Source organism: Sceloporus undulatus, chromosome 4 (assembly GCF_019175285.1).
Source record: "Sceloporus undulatus isolate JIND9_A2432 ecotype Alabama chromosome 4, SceUnd_v1.1, whole genome shotgun sequence".
Taxonomy (NCBI): domain Eukaryota; kingdom Metazoa; phylum Chordata; class Lepidosauria; order Squamata; family Phrynosomatidae; genus Sceloporus; species Sceloporus undulatus.
Window position 1 is genome coordinate 51198069 of NC_056525.1, and position 20350 is coordinate 51218418.

The 20350-nt window shown below is 40.6% G+C and overlaps 1 long non-coding RNA gene across 1 annotated transcript; it reads left to right on the forward strand.

Annotated features, from left to right (window-relative positions):
- The first annotated feature begins 269 nt into the window (after window positions 1-269).
- Window positions 270-19330, forward strand: LOC121929228. Its single transcript, XR_006103632.1, has 3 exons — window positions 270-862; window positions 2629-2712; window positions 18855-19330. It is a non-coding gene; the product is annotated as an uncharacterized LOC121929228 (long non-coding RNA).
- The last annotated feature ends 1020 nt before the right edge of the window (window positions 19331-20350 follow it).

Sequence of the window (20350 nt, forward strand, 5' to 3'; positions counted from 1 at the left end):
TCTGTGAGATGTACACTAATGCAAAAGTAATGTTTACAAGTTCTGGTCTTATTTTGTTGAAGCCAATTGAATGGGAATGTCCCTTCAAAAAGCCGGTGCTATAATCTTGGATCATGGTTTTTCATCAGGTGGCTGCATCATTAAAAAGAGGTAGATACTTCCAGAAGGCGGATGCTTTCTCCAGTTCTTCCTCCCTGCACCAGCACTTATAAAACTACAAACCCAAGGATTCCATAGGATGGAGCTATAGCAATTAAAGTGATGCCAAACTGCATTATTTCTACAGTGTAGATGCAGCCCTAGTTAGTCTACAGTAAGAATAACTAAAGAGAAAATTAAAAGTGAGAACAGCACAAATATATAATATTAAAAAACAATTTATAGCAAATTTTATTATTAACACAGAATTGAATTAAAGGAAATTAAAAGCACAGCAATGAGGAAATGAGAGCAATAATCTGTTAAAAGCCCCTTCTTCAGGAGCTCTCCATGAATAAATAGGAACTTTCTTGCTGGTAGAGGGCAACTGTGAGGTCTGCATAGCCCCCCATAGAAAGGAGTTCCCCAAGGTGAGAGCAATTGTAGAGGATTTGTTTGGGCTCACCACATATTCTATGACTAGTCAGGGGCACATTCACACTACAGAATTGCAGCACTATTATTTCTCTTTAGCTGTCATGGTCCCTTCCTATGGAATCCTGGGTTTGTAGTCTGTGGTGGCACTAGAGCTCTGTTGCTGAGAATTCTTATTGTTTCTGTAGTCAAAGTTTTCATTGGATGGAATCATGGCAGTTAAAGTGGAATAACAGCACTATAACTCTGTCAAGCAGATGGACCCCTGGAGCATCCAGTCATAATGCAGGTATGCTAGCTGTAGAACTCTTGGCTTTTCAAAACCAGAATACTACAAAAACTACAAAGTGTGGCTATTGGTAAATCAAGAAGACTGAAGAGAGGAAGAAACTGCTTTAACATATCTTATGACATACATTCACAGGAAGCCCACGATTGATCAAACATATTTGCATCACCACCACCACCACCTTTACCATTGTTATTGTTGTCATCATCCATAACAGAGCCATTGTTTGTAAGATGTGCCAAAATCTTCAGTTTTGATAGGTATTAGTTTTTTAAAAATTACATTGTTACCCTGTGCATCCCAATACAGACTGTAGTGATGTGGAGAGTTTATATTTAGTGAGGTAATTCAATGTAAATCCCTTGTTCCACTCCTATCCTTCTCCCCCTACGCTGAAATAACTGTGATGCCCTGACAGCTGTAAACATCAATGAAGCTGTTACCAGGATGAAAGGGAGTTCAGTTCAATGCAATCTACAAATAACTCTTCCAAATAAATCCACATGGAAAAACTCGGCTCTGCACAGCCTACTGGCTAAAAAAACAAGGAAGGTCTTAATGCCGAGGTGGTGACATCTGGATTGGGCACTCTATACAAGAAGCCATTTTTCTTTTCTACAGCTGTTGCAATGTTTTATGGTGGGAGCAAACCTTTCCTATACACCACAAGTGGCTCCCATATGCTTTGATGATGGTGCATCAGTCTAATTTAAACCAGAACTAATACTGAAGGAAAATCATAGTCATTAGGTCTAGTTTAACTATTTATTTCAGTGGCCATATCTGCTTCATTTCCAAGGCCTAGAAACTGGTACAAAGTTTTTGAGGCAAGTGATCTGTTTCTGATATTCAGATTAGATACAAATCCACAAATGTGGATGTAGTTAAGGCTAAGACCGAAGATAACTGGGATTTTCACAGTCAGAAGAAACCTTATTGGAAAATAGTTTGGACATTGTGCAACCAAAGGTAAGCACTTTTAAGTTTCCTTGATTTTAGTGAAAATGGTTTAAGCTTATTATGGTCTAATTGTAAAATTGTGGAGCCCCTGTGGTCAATTTTTGTAAGGCCAGCCAATATTTCAGCATGCCTAAGATTTTACTGCTTTGAAATTCCAAGGTAATTTATAGGGAAATTTGGTTCCAAATGAATTGAATTGAATTTATCATATTGTTTCTATTTCAGCAAAAAGGACAATTAAAGTAGAAATTAAGTTAATGTCCTAAGTGTGAGATATACTTCAAACTAGATGCAGATGCTCCCGATGTTGACAAAGCTGATGTTCTCACAAAGTTGAGAACTATGTATGTATGTGTGTATGTTGTGTAAAAGAGATGAGCACCGCCCCCTAAAGTTGGATATGACCAGACATTCATGTCAAGGGACTACCTTTACATTTACATTTACCTGGTCATTTTATATTAAAATGGATGGTGCAAATTTAGATTAATCTTCATTACTATTGTTATTATTATTAAGCTTTATTTATTTATAAAGTGCTGTCAGTTTACACAGCACTATACATACAATCAGTTAAAAATAGAAGAAAATAAAATAAAATACACCTGCCTGTGGCGTACTTTCAACAAAAATAATGAAACATAATACATATTAATACATATTAACATTTAAATAATAGATGTCTAGTTCCCTCTTGTAGGCATTCATATGAATGCTTCACTCTGTGAAAACCTTAGTTTGAAGTTGAAAGAGGCTAATTATTTCATCTGAATGCTAGTATTTTGTCCTTGTGGATTTCTCTGCAGTTGGATGAAACCTCAAAACAGAACAAGAACGGATCAAAGTACGTATGTGAAAATAATGTCTGTGTCTTCAGCCATCCCCTTAAGGTGAGTGTATGGGGAAGATTCATATGACAAGCTGCCCATCCTCCAAGGGAAGTTGGGTGGGGGTTGGTCCTGGAGTGGTTGGTATTAGACACTCCACCACTACCACGTGGACCACAGGTGACAAGTTTTTTTTGAATATATATATAAAGTACATTATATAAAATCTGGAAACAACATATGAATCCCAAGACCCTGGAAAAATGATTTTTTTTCTCTCTTTTAGCAGACTTTCAGTGACCTTTTACAACAGGACATAGTCATGAAAATGTCTTGTAGCGGGTCTTTGTGTGTATCTTTAAACTGTAACAGGGAAAGTGGTCCTTTACTGATTAAAACTGCCAAAGGATGATTCCCTTCATCCAGCAAGAACTAGTCTAAATAAGCTGATGACTTCCTAGCCATTGTGTACCTTCAGCTCAGTTCTGTTTATCTTACCTCTCCCAAGTACTTAAGCCTTTTATGAGCCTTCCCAATGACAGCCCGTTTATGGGTTTCTAATGGGGTCTGTATCTCTCCAGCACCACAGACATTGGGATCGCTTGAAGTCCTGGATGGTTTAGTGGAGGGTGTGGGGGAATGGAGCTAGCCTTTGTGAATGAGACTAGTCTGCATAAGAGGCAGCCCTGGCTCCATGCCAGCTCACCTCCAAAGAATGAATCCTAATCATCTGAGAAAATCACCCAGCAACCAATTTATCCCAACAATGTCACTTTGAGAATGTTAATAGCACATGATTCCAAGGCCTTTACATGCTGAAAAATGTGCAACAATGAGGCGGCTGCATCTTGGAACACTGTTAAAAGGACATCTTGGAAAAGGGTCAGTGATTTATGGGTGCCAGTTTATATCCCACTGACTAACCTCCCTGAAGTGTGATGCATCTTATTGGCCATTAGGTTGGCAGTGGCCCTAAGCTCCCAAGGTGTTATTTCTGGATAGTGCTCCTGACCACCCTTGTCTCCTGCTATATTAAATATACTCTTGTTTATTGGGACTGACAGTGGAAATACAAGCAGTTGTCATTCTCCCGCTGCTAAAGTGGTGTCTCCTGATGGTGGGGCAAACACATCAGGACTTGTGGCAAACACAGCTCATAGTTTTATGTGCTCTCAGCTAACAGGTCCCATATGGTCCTCCAGCAAAGAGAAAGCTGTACAATAAAGGCTTTTGACAGACTGGGGTGAGGCAAACAGAATAGCAGTGTGATCAGGGATGACATGGGGTTGATCGTCTTTATTGGCATCATAGTGGCATTCCCCACTTCCTCCAAAGAGTTCAAGTACTTTACTCCATATTGCATTCACAACAACCTCATATTAGATTAGGAAGAAATAGATTAGGACTAGCTTTTTGGCTTCCTTGATTGAAAGAGGTCTACTCATTAGCAGCATCAATGAACGGAGGTAAGGGGCATAGAAGGCTGGCTGATCAGCCAGGGTTTGCCATGGAGATTCCAAGAAACTCCACAACAAATGGCAGGTCAGTTTGACCCACATAAAGATTCTTTTGCTTCAGGATCAGGCCAAATCCACTGGATTCACATCCAGTCTGCCAGAATCTGCCCCTATCCTGCCCCTGAGGTTTTGGCCTGCGTTGTTTGAACGCAGGATGATGCAGGCTTTTTGTCCTGTGTGGACAGTCCCTAATAGTCCATATTTTCTTAGCAGTTGCATTCAGGATTGTGACATTATTTCAATTACTTTTCCCCCTTTCCTGTCCTTGGCTGTTTAAAGAATTTCATCAACCATCATCAGTAGGAATAACATCTTCTAGAACAGGGGCCCATTACAGACCACCCAAAAAGGGTGGTCTTTGGCCGCTGCTGTTTGCTCCGTGAGGGAGCCGCAGCAGCCAAACCGCGCGACTCCCTCACGGAGCAAAAAAGGAGCGCGCAAATCGCGCTTCTTCCAGGAACCCGGAAGAGACGCTGTGAGTGCCAAAGTGCGCACTCGCGACGTCTCTTCTGGGTTTGGACGTGCGGACGCAGAGCGTCTGCTACATCAAGATGGTGGCGCCCATCTGTATAGGGCGCTGCTATCTTGATGTATCGGTTACGCGCGAGGGGCAAGGCGCATCCGGAAGTGCCACCCCTCGCACGTAATCGCGGCACGAGGACGGCGCCTCTTAGGCCCGTCTGTAACGCATCAAACTCTTGCTTAATTTTGGATTGTCTCATCATAGGATTTCCAAGAAAAGAAAATGTTCAGAAGTGGTATACCATTGCCTCCTCCTGCATATTGTTGACAATTGTTAACTGAAGTATCACTGCTGTTGTCTCCGTGAGATCCTCCAGCAGTGTCACTTCCCACTACTTCTGCTGCTCACCACTTTAAGGTATTTAGCACATTTAGGCCCGTTACAGACGGGCTCTTCCGGCGCCCTCGTCACGTGCTAGGGGTTGGCTGAGGACCTAGCGTCCACACCGGCCTCACCCCAGCACGTGACGAGGGCGTAAAAATGGCGGCGCCCTATACACACGGGCGCCACCATCTTTACATGTTGGATGCATAGCATCCGCACATCGCGCACCGGATGTGACACCGCAAGTGTGCGAGTAGTGCCTCATGGCGTCTCATCCGGGGCGGAAGAAGAAGCACCATTTCGGCGCTTCTTCTTTGCTGCGTCCGGGAACCGCACGGTTTGGATGCTGCGGTTCCCGGACACAGCAACCAGCAGCGGCGTGAGACTGCCCCTTCTGGGTGGTCTGTAACGCGCCTTCGTTTGTTTTCTCAGCAAAAGCCTGTCTGACTTGGGAGCAGCTACTACTAACAATGCCACCAACTGCTCAGTCCCTTGTCTTCTAGGATCATGTAGTCCCACCACTATGGAAAGTTAGTGCCATTGGTGGGTTGGGAAGCATACTCTATAATTAGTTTTTCTAACCTCTGTTTGAATGTAACTTCCATTCCACACCACTATTTAAAATGTTTATTCTCATTCCCCTCGAATTAGAAGACCTACTTCTCAAGACCTGGCTCTGTATAACATTATTGCCTCTATCTTGGTCAGTCTTTTTTATTTTTTGCTTGCACATCCTAATTTTGTTTCTAACTGGGGCAGAAAGAGAATATAATCTGGAAGTGGCTACCTGGTGCCATCTGGAGGACAAAAGGTTGGGACAAATGTTTTCAGGAATGTGGTTGGCTGAATTTGAATGGGAGATTGATCACTTTGTTACATAATATTATAAAATGACTGGTTGGCAGTGATACATGTTTGTTCTGTGTCTGTTCTCATATGATGACAACTTGCCTGAATAATTTTGAGTACATATTGACTTTGCTTCTTTGGTTTGCATGCCCAGTATGATCTGCAGTTGTCATCTATTGGTTACAGATTGGGATTTAGACTAAGGAGATGCCCGTTCAAATCTCTGCTCTGTCACACATTATACTATTTTATTTACTAAATTTCTATCAACCATTCTGATTACATGGTTCACTTGGAGCCTTAAAGCACAGCATGATAAAATATAATTAAAGTTTTTCCAAAGCTTAGAAAATGTCTCTGAACCAGCCACAATCTCTCAGTCTGACAAAGTTCCTCCCAAATAAAGCATAATAAAATGAAATCAACAGATTGAAGGGAAGTTTTAAAAGTTGAGTATTTTATCAGCTGCATCTGATGTAGAGGGCTGCACTCCATGAAAGTGTGTGCCAAATAAAGCTTGTTAGTTTTTGAGATGCCACAAGAATCTTTGCTGTGTTTCTGCTCTCCCTCTCTTTTCCCACCCCCTCTTTTTACATTTCATCATTTCATGAACTAGAGGTTTTAGGTGCTATATAATCTCACTCAACCACCCACATATCTACATAAACTGTTCTTTAAATTTTGTTGAGTTTTCAGTGGCTGCTTCACCATTAGAACAAGGCTTTGATCCCTGATCTGGATGTACCATAGCAGAACTCATATCTGCCTCACTTTTACTGCCCCTCAGTACATCTTAATTCCTAATTCCTGCTTCTCTTGAGTTTTGGAGGACATTTTCCATCAAGTTTTGATTTGACCAAAGTGTCATTGTCTCATCTTTAGTTTTAACTGGCTGGCTGTACTTTGTATTTCACACTTCTTGGGTTCTCCCATAGCAAAATATCCCTACATGATACACACATTTAAACACATATTTCTCACACCTGTGTAGTGTGTTATTAATAGATTATAAAGCTATATATCATGCCTGTTATGAAGGGTCTGGCAAATGTTTTCAACTCCATCCTTGTCATATCTCTTAGTAAGGTTTCAGCCAAGCATTTTTAGCAAAGAATTATGGGGCAGGATTGCGTGGCTGGTCGCCAGCCCCTTTGCTGTGATTACTGGGTTTAAAACAAGCTGTAAGGCTAAATAGCAAAGAACAGAATTGTAGGAACTTTGAGCAATATTAATTTCCATCAAAGTTGAAAATGATTTAACTACAGCAGGCATTACACTGCATTCTTCAATTTCACTACTAGGCTGTAAGGTAAATTTGAAATTTGTATGGTAAATTTGAAAGAAAGAAGCTGATGGGGGGATATGTATGTCATAACCCCTATTGCTGGCATGTTATTGGAGGAAACTTGGCCCCTCTATATATAAAATGCAGCAATTGCACATTCCTGTGTACTAATCATATTGAGACCCAATGTGGCATAGTGGTTTGGGCATTGGACTAGGACTCTGGAGATTCCATTTGGCCATGGAAACCCACTGGATGACCTTGGGCGAGTCACATTCCCTCACCTCAGTTTCAGAGGAAGGCAAGTGCAAACTCCCACTGACGAAATCATGCAAAGAAAATCCCATGATAAAGTCACCTAAGGGCCATCATTAGTTGGGAATAATTTGAAGGCACACCACCACAACAACAACCATATTTACTCTGATCCAGAAACCCCGTGGAGGTGAGAGGAATGTAGCTTAAGTGTATCCTTTGCCCAGCATCATGTGGCTTCAGAAAAAAACCACTTGCAAATAGACTTGATTCTCTCTGTGAAAATGTCACTTATGATTAAGTTAATGGTGAATCCATATGGTCAGCGAAGCTACACCTAAGCTTCAGAACATACATGGGGCTTGGGGTCAGAGCAATAGATGGAAGGAAAAAAATGTACAATTGACTTTAATAACATTTATTTAATGTAGTATTTGTAACCAGGGTATGCCATTGCTCAAACTGCAAGAATATTACAATAAGAATTACATGAACACATTATATCTGAACAGATCTTTAGGGCCTTTTGCTCAAAGCTACATTGTCAAATAAGAATGTATTGATGGTTATGTAAAGATAACTTTAACCTCTGATGACATCTTTTCAAGATAAATATCAACAGCCAACAGAACAGGCTCAGCTATATGAAAACTTGAAATTATGATTGAATCGCCTGGCAGAGTACAAATGTCAAGTGATTTGACCATGTTGTGGGCAAAGGGCCAGATTCCTTTGGTTAATTCAGGGCTTAAGCAGACTGGCCAAAAGCTTCAGGATTTCATGGGAGTTGTATTGTTTTCAGGATTTTAAATCCATACAATGTACCTGCTATCCCAGCCTATTTGTGGTTCCTTCCTTTCTGCCTACTGGGGAGACTGGGGAGGAGCATGGGGAAGGTGTTAATGGAGAGGGTGATGGAAGGAAAGCCTATCCACAGTGCAGTAAAGCACACTTGAAGCAAGAAAAAAAAGGTATAAATCCAATCCAATCAGTCAATCAATAGGATGTAACTGGATGGGGACAACAGTTACAAGATGTGAAATCCAGAGACAGAATAGCCCGATATTTAGCAGAACTATTGATGGCAATCATCTGGACAGGACTTCAAGTGACCACAGGATAAAAGAGAAATGGAAGAGTGATCTATCTCTGCTTCCTCTAAAACGTGGAGAAATAATTGGCATAGTGCTCTTTAACTATCCAGGACTCTTAAAAAAAAGGGGGAAAAAAAAGTAAACCAAAAACCAATCCTGGTTGGACTCATATGATTGAGGTCGAGTTGCCCTAGTGACATAGTGGTTAAATACCAGTACTGCAGCCACAAGGTTGTGATTTCGATCCAAGGTTCTTTCAGCCTCCATCCTTTTGTAGGTTGGTAAAATGAGTACCTAGCTTGTTGGGGGCAATTAGGTTACACATTGTAAACTGCTTAGGGAGCACTAGTTCACTGATAAGCAATATAGAAATGTATTTGATATTGCTACATTGCTAAATTGCCAAATGAGCAAATTAAAAAATTTGCAAAATGAAAATTTCATTTTGGAGTATACCAGCTCCTCTACATATGCAAAGTAACCATCTGCAGAGGAGAGCTGGTTCTATTCATGGAGAGTGTCCCTGAGCTTCTAAAATTTTGATTTTTCATCTGCTTATGTGGTCTTGTTACTAGCACTAGAGGGAAACAGCTACAGTTGTTTTTAAAGACCCTCCCTTTAAAGCAGGTGCATTGAAAATGCTCTGGATATGCTGCAACAACATTCTATTGTCACCATGGCTAGTTGCAATGTCTCCCAATAATTTCCTATGAGCTACATCTCACCCATCCATGATTTATCTATTCAACAAATTCCTAGTATAAGCACTGCACTATCGCATCCTTTGCTCCACACCTGTACCCCTTGACTTCCCTTCCAGCTATTGGCACTACTGCTCTTTCATTAGAGCAGCTCCTCAATAAAAACAAACTTGGGGCAGTTAATAGGGCCAGATATCAGGGTGTGGGCAACTCACATAAGCCTTTTTGCACATGGGAAAAACTGCTAGTGTGATTCTACAGGGATCAGCTGTTTGCTCCTCAGCCAGACAGCATCATGTACGATATATACTTTGCTGTTTGCAGTAAGAGGCTACTGAGGGGATAGTATTTGCCTATGTCTTCAGAGAAAGAGATATTCTCAAGTTTTTTTTTATTATGTGATCCATACAGAATCTGTGGTATAATTATACAGTTGTAACGTATAAGGGTTTTCAAGGTTTTTCCCCCTCCCATGTTTAATTTATTCATACATTTTATTTTAAAAGATTCATCCACTTTAGTTTTTTGTGGGGTTTTCAGGCTATGTGGCCATGTTCTAGAAGAGTTTCTTCCTGACGTTTCGCCAGCATCTGTGGCTGGCATCTTCAGAGAAAGGAGTTGGGTATATATATTGTGTGACCTGGAAAGGCAGGAGTGATTTGCATGTATATTATTCTGTTGCTGATGGCAGGCCTCAGGGAGGGAGGGTCTGCAAAAGAGGATTAGTGTCTGCTTTATTAGTGCTCATTGTCTACTGGGAAACCCCTGATCCTGGGAGATTACTCATTTGCATTTGTTGAGTTTTTTTCTTGCTATTTTTCAGGACTGGTAGCCAAACCTTGTTTACTTTAAGGGTTTCCTCTTTCCTGTTGAAATTGTCCAGGTGTTTGTGGATTTCAAGGGCTTCCCTGTGCATCCTGACATGATAGCTGTTGACATGGTCCAGAATTTCAGTGTTTTTGAAGAGTATTTTGTGCCCAGGATGGTTTGTAATGTGTTCTGCTGCTGCTAATTTTCCTGGCTGGCCCAGTCTTCAGTGTCTCTCGTGTTCCTTGATTCTTGTTTGCACACTGCGCTTGGTGGTCCCTCTGTAGACTTGTCTGTAGCTGCATGGTATGCGGTAAACTCCTGCAGCTGTGAGAGGATCTGTCTGGTCCTTGGCTGAGTGAAGCATTTGCAGTATTTTCTTTGTCAGTTTGTAAACTATTTGAAGGTTGTGTTTCCTCACCAGTTTCCCTATTCTGTCTGTGACTCTTTTGATGTATGGTAAAAATACCTTCCCGTTGGGTGGTTGTTTGTCTTCCCTCCTCTGGGTTTTTCTGGGCCTGGCAGCCCTTCTGATGTCTGAGCTGGAGTAACCATTCACCTGTAGAGACCAGTCCAGGTGCTCCAGTTCATCTTCTAAGAAGTGGGGTTCGCAGATGCGTTTTGCCCAGTCTACCAGTGTTTTGATTGTGCTTCTTTTTTGTTCTGGGTGATGGTTGGAGTTCTTGTGCAGGTATTTGTCCATATGTGTAGGTTTTCTGTATAGTGTGTGGCCCAAATGTTGGTTAGGTTTGCGGATGAAGAATGGCAGTGTTCCTTCCTTTTCTTTTTCCATGGTGAATTGGATGTTAGGGTGTATGTAGTTCAGATGGTTCAGGAACATAGCCAGATCTTCTTCTCAATGGCTCCAAAGGGTGAAAGTGTCATCCACGTATCCGAACCAAGTTGTGAGCTTTTTTGGTGCTGTTTCCAGGGCTTGCTTTTCAAAGTATTCCATGTAAAAGTTTGCTATCACAGGGCTTTGAGGGCTTCCCATTGCTATCCCATCTCTTTGTTCGCAGAATTCATTGTCCTATTGGAAATAGCTTGTGGAGAGGCAATGTTCAAACAGGGCTGTGATGTCTTCTGGAAAAATTGTCAGACTGGTGTCATGGTGTCCATTATGAGGACTTTGGTGAACAAGGGCACGTTACACACCGCCATTTTGGATGTCCTCAGGATGTCCCAGTTTGAAAAAGGGGCGCCTCTTCTAGACGCCCCTGGTGGCGGCCGTTCCACACGGCCACCGCCATTTTGACATAGCGGATGCTCTGCGTCCGCACGTGCTTTGGCACTTGCGGCGTCTCTTCCGGGTTGCCAGAAGGAGCACAATTTTTGCACTCCTTCTTTGTAGCGTGGAGGAGTCGTGCGGTTTGGCTGCTGCGACTCCTCCGCGCAGCAACCGGCAGCGGCCCGAGACCGCCCCTTTTGGGCCGTCTGTAACGGGCCAAGGAGACCACATTGAAGCTGATTAGTATGTCTCTGGTTTTCAGTTCAAGGTTCTTGATTTTTCCTATGAAATGAGCTGAGTCCTTGATGTAGTGGGGGGTTTGCGCTATATGAATTTATAATTGTGTTGCCAGAAACTTGGCCACGTCATATGTGGGGGATCCAATGGCATTCACTGTGGGTCACACAGTGTGTGTGTATATACACACACACACACACACACATATACACATACACACACACACACACACACACACACACAACTCCTTTCCAGGCAAGCATTCTCTGAACATGCCAGCCACAGATGCTGGCGAAATGTCAGGAAGAAACTCTTCTAGAACATGGCCACATAGCCCAACCCCCCCCCCCCAAAAAAAACTATGGATGCTGACCATGAAAGCTTTCGACTCCACATTCGTCCATTTTGTTTTCCATCAATGAAATTGAATTCGTTTCATATTTTTCAGTTTTTTTTAAAAAGTTTCATTTCATTGGGAGACAGTGACTTTCTTATATTGTCCTTATGAATCCTTGTTTTCCATCTAATTGGCATGTCATTTCCACGTGTTTTTCAGCCTTATTATGCATGAGACCCACAAAACAGAGTCCAAATAGAGTGGCTTTCAACCACTTCAGGCCATGGCAGCCAGAAGCTGCTTTGAGGCCATCTAAGGTGGCCTGAAGCTGCCAGCAAAATGAGTGGCGAAAAACCAGTCCTTGCTCTTGGCCCTTTGGGGACTGCCACGGTGGCCTGCTTTGAGAGCTGGCTATCTGTTCACCACAGTCCCTGGCCGATTGCAGGTGGAGCAGCCAGAGGCTGCTCCTTCCTGCCCATCAGCTTCACTTCAGGTAGCACATATTTGAGATATCCCATTGGTTTCAATGAGAGAAGCAGATAATCTCCTGTTTGTAACAGTGGTTTCTCTCTATGAGTGGTATTACATTGTATTCCACTATCCTCTGCCTCTGGAATATCAGGTCTGTTAAATCTGAAATAAATTGGACTGGTGATGATTGGTGAATTTATCTCCTTAGAAGCTGTAACCTGCTCATGTTTCTCAGTCAGGTGTCAAACAGAAATTCACAATTCTTTCTCAATCTTATTGTGTTTATATGAATTTAATCTCAGTGTGAAAACTGTAAATGCTAAAAAAATGGTTAGACAGTTACACAAGATTGGTGTATACACAGCCATTATGAATGCAATAGATTCAACTATTGAATTACATTCTTTCAAACTTCAGCAGTAGCCATAAATTACATAAGACATCCCTATTTTGTAGATCCAATTTTATATCTATCAGTTGTGCCCTTCAGTCCCATCTACCTGTAACCTTTCTTTAAGAAATAATGCTTGTTGAGATAATTTAGATGGCTTTTCTGTTATATAAATAGATGAAACAGCAAAATAAAATGAATGAATATTAATTCCAGGTCTGAATTACTGAATTAAGTGGGAGGGTTTTTGGCAGCCTCCACCCTGAAACTTACTTGGATGCATTCAACATGCATGTGAATGACAAAGATTCAACCCATATTCTACCAGGATTATTTTCACCATCTGAATAACCTCCTAGTTTGGCTATGTGCATTGACTCAAAGTTCATTTAGCATAGGCAAGGGAGCTTAGCAGGCACCTGGTGGTGGTTGAGTCACTGTGGGTTTTGGTCTGATCTTTAAAAGAGGGTAGGAACTGACAGGAAATTATTTTGTGTCCATGCCATCTTCAGATATGTAGGACATCTTAATGAAATCATCTAAGAATACTTAAATAGTGTAACATCTGAAGCAACTCCTGACTGTTTTTTTTTACTCTTTAAGTAGGGTGGGAAATGTTCTTTGTTCCTGTTGATACAATTTCTGTGTGGTTCCCTAGTAGGGCCTTTCTGCACAATGCTGATCTTAACACTCAGGAAGTTTCATGCCTTGGTCAAGCTTAAGAAAATGGGATACTGTAATTAAAATTTAAACTCAAGGCTTCTTGATTCAGTTTCTAGCATAAACATTACCTTATAGCATGTCTTCTGGGCTGTGGTTCTATTCACCTCCTGGCCATTCGATATCCTCATACTGACAGGAACTAGTTTGTATTGACTTGCAATTTAAAATTAACCCTTCTCACCTAATGAATTGGTTGGCATGTGCAACGGAACTGACAGTCCCATGTTCTATACACAGAGTCCCTTTTCTCTCTCTATGGCTAAACCAACATCAAGTTTGTTCATTAAAAGGGATTTGATCCTTTTGTGCATCAGTTATTCACACAGCTACGGGATAGAGTTGGGTGTAAAATAAATCTGAGCTATTTTTCCATAACAGAAAGGTTGTGAAACTGATTTCCTCACATCAGAACCTTTCTGCTCAAAAGGTCCTCTTTCTATCTTAGATTTCCAGTCATATAACCATATTCCTCATGGCAGTTTCATTATGATTTGGTGAGCACTCCTCTTACTGTTTAAATTAGAAGCAGAGAACCTCTGGCCCACAGACATTGGACTTCATTTCTCATCAGCCCAAACAGCATGGGTTGCTGAATGATAGCAATTGTAGTCCCAACAAAATCTGAAGAAATACAGTTTCTCCATCTCTAGTTTAAATAGTAATGCCAACAAATTCCTCCCATTCAAACCAAAACCATAAATACTGGTTGGTGTCAGCATTTGGAACTCATTTAAAAAGTAAATAGGAACAAGATTTGGTATCTAAACAGATTTTTCTGTGGATTTAGGTTTGTAACCTGGTGTGTGCTATTCTTTCTTTCTTTCCAACACGTTTTTAATTTCTTGTTTTATTTTCATTCATATCTTATTGAATGTAATTTTATGGGATTTATAAAAAACCCTTCAATGTCTTTTTAATTGATGGGTTTCACTTTTATTATAAACTTGGGTTGTTTTTTTTTTTGCTAGCTACTGTATCATGAGCACTGTTTTTAGCAGGAGGGCAGGATACAAAATTAGTGAACAAAAATAAATAAAAGTGCCCTGTGTGGTAAAGGAAATCAGTTTTCTTGCCAAGATGGAGGCTCAGAGAATGTGAAGTAGTCACCTAGCATGGTCTGGGGATGTTCTCTCATGTGCTCAATTTTTCTGAAATAAAAATGTGAAAGGTCTCATCAGCACTGCAGAAATAATGCAGTTTCATATCACTTTAACTGTCAAGGCTCAATGCTATGAAATCCTGGGATTTGTAGTTTGTTGTGGCACCAGAGCTCTCTGACAGAAAGGGCTAAATATTTCACCATAGCAGTTAAAGTGGTGTAAAACTGCATTATTTCTGCAATGCAGATGCAGCCTAAATAACCATATAGAGATTTAAAAACAAGGACATCTTAGTTTTATCAAAATTATTTTTGCTTCTTTCAGAAAGTCCATTTTGTATAACTCTGGACCCCTCAGATCATGTTTTCTTTTAAAATGTCTTTCATAACATATAGTTCAGGGATGGACAAGTGAATGGGCACTGGATGCCAATTCCCCCCATCTTAAGCCACAGCACACCTCACAGTGCCCAAACAAATCTCATCCATCAGCAATATTCCAGACATAATGGCAAAATTTCAAAGCTGTAAACCATGATACCTGTGGCCAAGCAACATCAGCATTTGTTCAAGATGGCAAATGTCATTAATAAGGAAGAACGCACAAGCTAGAAGAAGTTGCAGCAGTCTACTTTTTCTGAACTTACCAGGAAGGGCAAGATGCTGTGGCTTCCTCACTTTTCCTATTGTTGGGTTAATTAAGTGAAAACTACTTTTGCACTTTGAATTCAGTTTGCTGCAGTTGAAGGGAGTCCAGGATAAGGAGGGAATGCGGGGGAAGGAGAGAGAAACTGGGACATTCTAAAAGTGAGTGAAAATGTGGGATGGTAGTGGACAGTTGGAGGGATAGATGAAATGACGCCATATCACTTCAGGTTGCCAATTTGGCCTGGATACAGATACTGACAGTGCAACTATTTATTGGGGTGTATTTTATTATTGGAGCTCATTTTTTTTCACATTTGGGTTGGTTTTGCATTCAGTTCTTGGGTGAAAATTGTCCCATTACATAACATATTTTACGTGAGTTAGGAGGCTTAAGGAGACTGGCAGTAGCTTCAGAAGCTCCAAAAATCAGCCAGGAGGCTGCATGTATGGTATTATTGTTTTAAATTAAAAATATGGGGGTGCCCCCTATGGTCACATAGGATTGGCAATCAGTCACCCAAACTCTGGCCTACCCATGTTTTAGATCAGTGCTTCTCTGGCTATTTGATGTGATGGACTTGCAATTATTTTCCCCCAGTCTGCCAAGGACTGCAAACGTATTTGTGTCCCTCAGTGTGCTGTTGTTTGGTGTGATGTGCATGTCTCCTTTACCCCTGGTTCCCTCCCTGCCAATCTGGAAGGAGGGTTTCCCATGAAGCCATGCTGCAATTCCGCTTCAATTTTGCTTCCGCCTGTCCTTCAGCTGAGGGAGGGCTGCTGCCTGCTAATTAAGAGGGATGGACTGGGAGCTATTGGATAACCATTATATTCACGTTTTAATGTGACAAGAGTGAATATATGCTTATTTTAACGTGAATAGAGCATGTTCTTTCAACCATTCTTCCTGCCCCCCCCCTTCAACCTCTTTTGTAAATTGTGGGGTTCCTTGGTTCCTCTCTTTCACTTGCCTAAATATGCTATACTCCAGTCATCTGGAGTCTCACTGAACATGCGCGAGAACCCACCGATGTGATGGCTTACTTTGCACAGAATCTGGCTCGTGTTCAGGGAGACCATTACAGTGAATTTAAGGTGTGATAAGTAATCACATAATTGCGTGAATTTTCGAATTGCCTGCACTATCTTCTCTTTCGAAATTGAGAGTCTCCCGTCCCATTTGAGAAATGGCTCAGGGACCAGCATCCCCACTTTGAGTAGCACTGCCTCAGATGCTGCATAAGAGCAAGAACTTACACATTTGCATTAATGTTTCCCCTTATAATTTTTTTGTGGTGTCATATAATGAACACTGACTATTCTTATACTAGCAAAATGTATCACCAGTCATATAGTTTCCAAAGCAGGGAGTTTTGTGGCTCCCATGGCTTCTCCAAGGTACACCATTTCACTCTTCTGAGCCCTCACACAGAAAGACAAACACAGTCTTATCATCTGTAGGGTGGTAGGTGATTTTACATACCTTTCCAGTGACTTTTTGCCATTGTCCAAGAACAGGAAAGGACTATGTTTGTTTTTGCAGACTCTTCTGTCATTTTGAAACAGTGAACTTAATGATGGTGAAAAGTGCTGGATTGACAGGTGGTGGAAATGGTAGTGTCTCTAGGCTTAGCCATGGTTTACATTCATGAAAGACACATAGGATAAATAGAAGACAGTGTTTAGAGTCATCCATAGACACTTCAGACTTGCTTATATTTCTCAACAAGTACCATCACCTTTAGTATGATGGATGTTCTCTATAAAGCTATGCCTTCAAATATTTTCTTATGTGAGGTGAAAAGCTTCTTTAATTTATTTTTTTTAATCTCTCCCTGCCCCAAATGTAAAGATCTGCTGATATCTCTCAACTCATTGTTCAGCACAAAACAGAATTAGTGAAAGCCTCATAAAAATCAGTGTCTTTAAAAACAATTCTATTCACTGTTTCAGAGACCATGATAGTCATATGATTGTTGCACTTATCATCCAGGTTTTAGGAAGTGGAACAGCACTTGGGTATTTTCTGAGAGCTGTTGCATAGTCTTCCAAAACAGTTGTGTTCTCTCTTTCTCTCTCTCATACTTATATTATTGTAACTCCCAACTGTACTACTGAAAGTTACCAAGAGAATTTTGGCCATATGGTGAGAGAACCTGAGGCACAGCTATGACTCTAAGAACCACAGGCAAAAGATTATTGGTGGTTTCACCAATGTGCATGACTCTGTCAAGACTGTGAGCCTTTCAGGATCTGGCTCCACATTTGTTGAACAGTCTTTCTTTGTATTGCTGGATGGAGGAGATCTTACCTGTTTCTGTGAAGGGTTGAAGACTGTCCTCTTTAATTCACCAGATTAAGCTGCTAAATGTGCTTAAGGCTGCTGAGACGAGTAGCAACTGGTGGGGTGGTGGGGATTTTATTTTTAGTATATGGTAGTGTTAGTTTTCTTGTTTTGCCTTTCATTATATGTCTTGTGTTCCATTCTTTGGCAAAAAGGGCATTATAAATGAAAATTGTGGTTCTTCTTGTTATTATTATTACTTTCAAGAAACATTCTTGTTTTATGCTGGAGCCTTGGTAGACAGAAGGACCAGCAAAGCCAGCACAAGACATTTTGCTGTCTGTGGCAAAAAATAAGCAACTACTCTATTTCATATATTAAAGCTGAGTAGACAAGTAGCTGCATCTTTCTTCAACGCTGACAACAGAAGAGCATCTCCCACCATACTAATGGCTTTAGGATAGATTAGGGGACATAGATCAGGTTTCACAGACCTCCTTCATCACTCTGCTGCCACTGCATAGTATCTACTACTTGAGGCAATTGCCTAATGCTGGGGCTTGCCTTGAGTACAGATTCTTCTTGGATGCTCATATAATTCAGTCTTAAGCCTAGGATTTTGCAAGAAACATTGTTCAAATGAAAATCAGGTGAAGAAAATATATTAAAGAATATGCAATTTAACAAGCAAATATTCCAGTTTATGAAAGATAGATGTTTGTTTTTAAAGGAAGTTGAAATATTCAAGATGTGGATTAAAGAGCAGAATTCTGGCTTTCATAGACTGACTTTGCCAATAAATATTTCTAAAACCTTTATGAATTATATATTGTGTCACCAGAACTCCCACCCTGAGCAGTTTTCAAAGGTGTTACAACATATCTGTAAATACTAAAAATATAGATAGAGTCAATTAATAATCTTCTGTGACCATGAAACTCAAGGCTCAAACTTGATTTTCAAGAAAATGAGAATTTCCTAGGATTAAACCATATCCAAAATAAGACATATGGCCAGAAATCAGATGTGCAAATGAAACTGGTATTTACTTTTGAATGACTAATGACAAAACAAAGTATGTTGCAGTGAAAGATACAGAGGTGAGGAAAAACATGTCTTGTGACAAACAAATGCCTTTCACCACTTGGGCAGGGACACCTCTACAAAAAGTGTTCTAAACTTGATCTAGTTTGACTCTCAGTCTGAGCAAAACTGTTGATGATCTTTGTGGTAATAAACATTGTGATAATAAACATTTCTAAAAATGATTCAGAAAAAATACATGAGTGACAATATAATTCTGAATGGACTCAACTTAATTCTTGACTCCACTCCTGTTTGTTTCCAAAATCTTTGTTGCTCAAACACTGAAGAATAGTTCCACTACTTATTTCTTTTGCCTGCTTTGACATTAGTGTTTCACCAATTCTTCCAGATGACAGGACACATGTCAAGAATAATGAAGAAAAATAGAGGAGCACATCTAGCCCATCAGAAGAAATAAATCTCTTTGCCTTAATCCCCGCCTGTTGTTTGTTTCATCAGAAAGAAGTTGACAAATGGCAAGCCAATACGATGTGTAGTTCTTCCAATCACATCTGATACTAATTTCCAAAGAAGACACCAAATACGCTAAGAATGTTACAAGACTAGTAAGAAGGAAGATTTGACATGAATCTTTTCGTTGTGATGCTGACCGCAGGGAGTCCAGTACCTTCAATATTCAAACCTCCTCTTTGTTCTCTCCTCGCCTTTCATTGAAAAGAAGATGAGCTTTTGTACATTGTTGGTTAACATTCCACCATTTTGTGTTGTGATATAAATAATTTAATGCGCTTCCTCACATGCCATTTATATTATTTTGAAAGAAGAGCAGCTTTGCTTTATTTTCTTACTTTACAAAATCTGAAAGTAAAAATAAATTACACATATAAATAAAATACATGTGTTGCATGATGAAAGTACTAGAACAGAATCTTTATTACTGTCATAGACTAGCAGAGATGAAAGTACTCATCCTTTTCCTGTTTTTCTGAACACAGTTCAGCTCATTCATTTTTGTATCCTGTTCCTTGTCAAAATATTCCCTGGATGTGGAAAAGTGGCATATCAGGAGAAATGATTGAGGTACCAGGTTTCTCTCTTGTTTTTGGAAGTCAACATAGAGACATTACAACATGTGATTCTTAATATTTATTTCTGAATTAGCTTCCTACATATGAAAGATTAGCTCTTATATAATGCATCATAAATCAGAGAAGCAGCAACGAATACCACTCCAGTTAGTTCTTCGATTTAAATCTGATTACTAATCCCACTACACTCAATGAACCAATTGCTGAATGTAAGACAACACCTATGTAAATCCCATTGGTTCAAAGTATATAAATATATACTTTGTATATAAATGTAGTATATAAATATATAGCTATAATAACTTTGTTATTATTTGCTATTGAGATTTCCTGCATGGCAGGGGGTTGGACTGGATGGCCCTTGTGGTCTCTTCCAACTCTATGATTCTATGACTGGTCAAGCCTTCTGACCAATACCCCTTCCTTTTGGTCCACGTGGGAACTAATGATACTGCAAGACACAGCCTTCAGAACATCAAAAGGGATTACGAGGCGCTTGGTAGGAAGCTGAAAGGAATGGATGTACAGGTTGTCATCTCATCTTTTCTGCCAGTTGAAGGGCATGGTCCAGGAAGGGAGAGGAAAATCGCGGATGTGAACAACTGGCTTCGCAGATGGTGCCGCCGAGAAGGATTTGGATTCTTCGATCATGGGCTGCGGTTCCATGAGGAGGGACTTCTTGCAACAGACGGGTTGCATCTCACGCCAGTTGGAAGAAATGTTTTTGCCAACAGTCTCAAGAACTTGATCAGGAGAGCTTTAAACTGAGTTCCGAGGGGAAGGGAGACAATATTAA